The sequence below is a fragment of the Nerophis ophidion genome, linkage group LG10 (genome assembly GCF_033978795.1).
Source record: "Nerophis ophidion isolate RoL-2023_Sa linkage group LG10, RoL_Noph_v1.0, whole genome shotgun sequence".
Lineage (NCBI taxonomy): Eukaryota > Metazoa > Chordata > Actinopteri > Syngnathiformes > Syngnathidae > Nerophis > Nerophis ophidion.
This window is the reverse complement of record NC_084620.1, coordinates 56,526,618-56,532,526: the sequence shown is the minus strand read 5'-3', so window position 1 is coordinate 56,532,526 and position 5,909 is coordinate 56,526,618. Positions and strand designations below refer to the sequence as shown.

Genomic DNA, 5,909 nt, shown 5'->3' with positions numbered 1-5,909 from the left:
GGATATTTATATATGTTTCCTTATTTATAATTTTTGAAATATGTATTTTTCCAAAAATATTTAATTAATAATTGCTATCATATTTAAAATCTGTAAATTAAATATATATTAAATAAAAAATTAAAAAAACGTATTATTTTTTAATTCAGATTAATTTTTAATTTAGTGACTGCAGTTATTATTTAAATATTTGGGAAAAATGAAAAAACATTTTAAAAAATTATGAACGAATAAACATATATAAACATCTGTTAAAATAAAAATAAAAGAGTGAATTAAAAATAATACCGTGGATGGATGGATGGATGGTATTTTTAATTAACTTTTTAAAAATATATATATATATATTTTAAAGGATATTTTATATGTTTATTCGCTTATCATATTTTAAAGGTTTTTATTTTTTAAAAATATTTTAATAATTGCTATCACACCTAAAATCCGTAATTAAATATATATTGAAAAAATAAAATGCATTTTTTTTAAAGGCTGTTTCTATATGTTGCTTCATTTTATAATATTTGAAATATCTTTATTTTTCCAAAAATATGTAATTAATAATTGCTATCACATTTAAAATTTGCAAAATAAATATATATTAAATAAATAAAACGTATTTTTCAATTTACATTATTTTTTTATTTGGTGACAGCAGTTATTATTTAAATAATTTGGGAAAAATAAAAAAAATTCAAAAATGATAAATGAATAATGTATAAACATCCGTTAAAAAAAAATTAAAAGACGAATTTAAAATAATACCATGGATGGATGGTATCATTTTTTATTCACTTTTTAAAATTATATTAACGGATATTTGTATATGTTTATTAATTTATATAATTTTTAAATATTTTTATTATTCAAAAATATTTTAATAATTGCTATCACATTTAAAATACGTAATTAAAAATACATTAAAAAAATAAAATGCATTATTTTTAGTTAAAAATGTTTATTTTAACGGATGTTTTTATATATTTCTTCATTTATATTTTTTGAAATATCTTTATTTTTCCAAAAATATTTAATTAATAATTGCTATCACATTTAAAATCTGGAAATTAAATATATATTAAATAAATTCAACATATTTTTTTTATTCACATTAATTTTTAATTTAGTGACAGCAGTTATTTAAATATTTGGAAAAAAAACATTTAAAAAATTATAAATGAATATACATATATAAAAATCCGTTAAAACAAAAATAAAAAAGTGAATTAAAAATAATACCATGGATGGATGGATGGTATTTTTAATTCACTGTTTTTATCATTATTTTGACGGATATTTATATGTTTATTAATTTATCATTTTTTGAATGTTTTTATTTTTCCAAAAATATTTCAATAATTGCTACCACATTTAAAATCCGTAATTAAATATATATTAAATAAACAAAATTCATTATTTTTACTTGACTTGTTTTATATTAACGGATGTTTATATATATATATATATATATATATATATATATATATATATATATATATATATATATATATATATATATATATATCCTTTAAAATAAAATTAAAAAAGTGAATTAAAAATAATACCATGGATGGATGGTATTATTTTTAATTCACTTGTTTTTATTATTATTTAAACGGATATTTATATTTGAATATTAATTATTTTTTAAATGTTTTTTATTTTTCCCAAAATATTTGAATAACTTATAAAAATACTACTCAGGATGGATGGATGGTATTATTTTAAATTCCCTTTTTTATTTTTATTTTAACAAATGTTTATATATGTTCATTCATTCATCATTTTTAAATGTTTTTAATTCTTCCCAAATATTTAAATAATAACTGCTATCACGAAATTAAAAAATAATGTGAATTATAAATAATACGTTTTATTTATTTAATATATATACCATCCATCCATACGGTATTATTTTAATTTACTTTTTTATTTTTATTTTATTTGTATATGTTTATTCATTGATCATTTTTAAAATGTTTTTTTTTTTCCCCAAATATTTAAATAACTTATAAAAAATAATAACATGGATGGATGGTATTATTTTTAGTTTCTTTTTTTTTTTTTGTATTTTTAATTTTAACGGATGTGTGTGTTTATTCATTCATTAATTTTAAATGTTTTTAATTTTCCCAAATACTTGAATAATAACTGCTATCACTAAATTAAAATGTATTTGAATTAAAAATTATACATTTTATTTATTTATTATTTATACCATCCATCAATGGTATTTCTTTTAATTCACTTTTTTATCATATTTTAATGGGTATTTATGTTTATTCATTAATCATTTTTAAATGTTTTTATTTTTCCCCAAAATATTTAAAAAATAACTATCATAAATAACAAAAAAATTTTATTTTGATTTAAGTATATTCCTTTTATCGATTGTTTAAATTCTATTATTTGGGTTCGTCATTTTTAAATTGTTTTATTTCTATAATGACGACATAATTACTGCTATTAAAATAATGCTATTAACTATTAATGGATACAGTATTTCCTTGAATTGCCGCAGGGTCACACTTCACCTGTCATCATTTTCAAAATGGAGGAGGCTGATTTTAATACCGGTAATTTGAAATCGCATAAAGGGAAGAAGATTAAGAGCTATTCAGTAGGATTTAAGGTCCAAGCTTACATCACACTCATTTTTTTTACTGTATGCCTTTGGTAAGTGCAGGAGTGAGAAGAGGTTTTAAAATAATTAGCGCATGCTTACTTTTACCGCATGCCTTTGGTAAGCGCAGGAGTGAGAAGAGGTTTCAAAATAATTAGTGCCATGGCGGTTATTCAATGAAATATGGTATAGACCAGGGGTAGGGAACCTATGGCTCTAGAGCCAGATGTGGCCTCTTTGATGACTGCATCTGGCTCTCGGATAAATCTGAGCTGACATTAACAGGATAAGTAATGAATAATTCCACTTGTAATCATAGTGTAGAAAATAACATTCAAAATATAAAACATTCTCATGCATTTTTATGTTCAAGAAGTTGCGTTAACGGTAAGAAGTATTTTATTTATTATTGGTTAGCGTTGGGCTTGGGGGTTCTTCAGACCACCAAGCACTGACATGAGAGCCTGTTTTAGGGTAAAATATTGTTTTATTTTTGATCAATTAGTCTCTCAGTTGCTTTCCAGCAATTGTCTTTTTGTCTTTCGTCCTCACTCGCGCTCTGGCTCCAGCCCCAACCCTGTCTCTCCTGCTGGCTTATAACAGAGCGACAGGTGATTAGATGAAAAGGCCCAGGTGGGACCATCTACGCACGCACCTGTCGCTGATTTCGAAGCTGATTCCTGGCAACATCCCGCTTTGCTACCCCCCCTCGACAATTTGCTTCAGACTAACAATGTTATTACAAAGAATAAGAGACCTATTATACTCTGGAAATGTTGGTCTTACTTAAAAATGCACGCGTTTAGTTTTGTTCGGTGTTAAAAATGGGGAAAAAATGTAAAAATATTTGGCTTCTTGGCTCTCTCAGCCAAAAAGGTTCCTGTCCCCTGGAATATACCATTCATCAATTCTTATGGTATTCTTAATTCCCTTTTTTTATTTTAACGGATATTTATGTTTGTTCATTTATTATTTAAAAAATATATATTTTTCCCAAAATATTTAAATAACTGCTATCACTAAATGACATAAATAACAAAATATCTTATTTTGACTTAATTATATTCCTTTTATTGGATGTTTAAATTATACTATTTGGATTCGTCATTTTTAAATGTTTGTTTTATTTCTATAATGATGACATTATAGAAATAAAACAGCGCTCCTGCTCCAGCCCCAACCCTGTCTCTCCTGCTGGCTGCTGCTTACAACAGAGCGACAGGTGATTAGATAAAAAGGCCCAGGTGGGACCATGTACGCACCGGTCGCTGATTTCGAGGCCGGTCCTGGCACACCCCAGTTCGCTGCAGGCCGCCAGGCCACGCCCCCTCCACAGTTAGCTCGAGAATAACAACGTTATTACAAAGAACAAAAGACGTATTATACTCTAGAAATGTTGGTCTTACTTAAAAATGCACGCGTTTAGTTTTGTTCGGTGTTAAAAATGGGGAAAAAAATTTAAAAATATTTGGCTTCTTGGCTCTCTCAGCCAAAAAGGTTCCCGACCCCTGGAATATACCATCCATCCATTCTTATGGTATTATTTTTAATTCCCTTTTTTTATTTTAACGGATATTTGTTTGTTCATTTAATATTTGAAAAATGTGAGTGTGAATGTTGTCTATTGGTGTTGGCCCTGTAATGAGTTGGTGACTTGTCCAGGATGTACCCTGCCTTCCGCCCGATTGTAGCTGAGATAGGCGCCGGCGCCCCCCGCCACCCCGAAAGGGAATAAGCGGTAGAAAATGGATGGATCGATATTCCTTTTATCGGATGTTTAAATTATACTATTTGCATTCGTCATTTTTAAATGTTTCTTTTATTTTTATAGCAGGGGTCGGGAACCTTTTTTGGCTGAGAGAGCCAAAAAGCCAAATATTTTGAAATAAATTTCCGTAAGAGCCATATAATATTTTTTTTAACACTTAACACAACTAAAGGCGTGCATTTTACTTAAAAAATGCACGCCTTTAGTTGTGTTAAGTGTTAAAAAAAATATTATATGGCTCTTACGGAAATTTATTTCAAAATATTTGGCTTTTTGGCCACACAGAGTGTGGCGCATAACACCAAGAGTGCCAAAGTTGTTTTATATTGAAGGACACAACGCCAGTGACTAGGATGGCGGAAGCGGGAATCAAACCTGCAACCCTCAAGTTGCTGACACGGCCGCTCTACCAACCGAGGTATGGCATTCCGGGTATTTATAATGTTGTTTTTATAATGTGTTTGTGTTTGTCATTCTTGTTTGATGTGGGTTCACAGAGTGTGGCGCACACCACCAAGAGTGCCAAAGTTGTTTAATACTGAAGGACACAACGCCAGTGACTAGGATGGCGGAAGCGGGAATCGAACCTGCAGCCCTCAAGTTGCTGACACGGCCGCTCTACCGACCGAGCTACGGCATTCCGGGTATTTATAATGTTGTGTTTATAATGTGTTTGTGTTTGTCATTCTTGTTTGATGTGGGTTCACAGAGTGTGGCGCACACCACCAAGAGTGCCAAAGTTGTTTTATATTGAAGGACACAACGCCAGTGACTAGGATGGCGGAAGCGGGAATCGAACCTGCAACCCTCAAGTTGCTTGCAAGGCCGCTCTACCAACCGAGCTATGGCATTCCGGGTATTTATTATGTTGTGTTTATAATGTGTTTGTCATTCTTGTTTGATGTGGGTTCACAGAGTGTGGCGCATAACGCCAAGAGTGCCAAAGTTGTTTTATATTGAAGGACACAACGCCAGTGACTAGGATGGCGGAAGCGGGAATCGAACCTGCAACCCTCAAGTTGCTGACACGGCCGCTCTACCAACCGAGCTATGGCATTCCGGGTATTTATTATGTTGTGTTTATAATGTGTTTGTCATTCTTGTTTGATGTGGGTTCACCGAGTGTGGCGCATACCACCAAGAGTGCCAAAGTTGTTTTGTATTGAAGGACACAACGCCAGTGACTAGGATGGCGGAAGCGGGAATCGAACCTGCAACCCTCAATTTGCTGACACGGCCGCTCTACCGACCGAGGTATGGCATTCCGGGTATTTATAATGTTGTGTTTATAATGTGTTTGTCATTCTTGTTTGATGTGGGTTCACAGAGTGTGGCGCATAACACCAAGAGTGCCAAAGTTGTTTTATATCACGACCATCAGTGTGACCTGTATGGCTGTAGAATAAGTCCACCATAGAGAAAAAACAAACAAAAAAAAACCCTCCTCCGCCATTTTAGAAATGAGGACAGGGGAAGTGCATCAATAATGCATCATTTCGTGTCAACTATTAATGGATAAAT

General features: G+C 30.4%; 1 long non-coding RNA gene across 1 annotated transcript; it reads left to right on the top strand.

The window, feature by feature from the left end:
• Positions 1-4,921: 4,921 nt before the first annotated feature.
• LOC133559932 (uncharacterized) lies at positions 4,922-5,639 on the top strand. The gene is made up of 3 exons (XR_009808341.1): positions 4,922-5,244; positions 5,351-5,450; positions 5,557-5,639. It is a non-coding gene; the product is annotated as an uncharacterized LOC133559932 (long non-coding RNA).
• Positions 5,640-5,909: the final 270 nt, after the last annotated feature.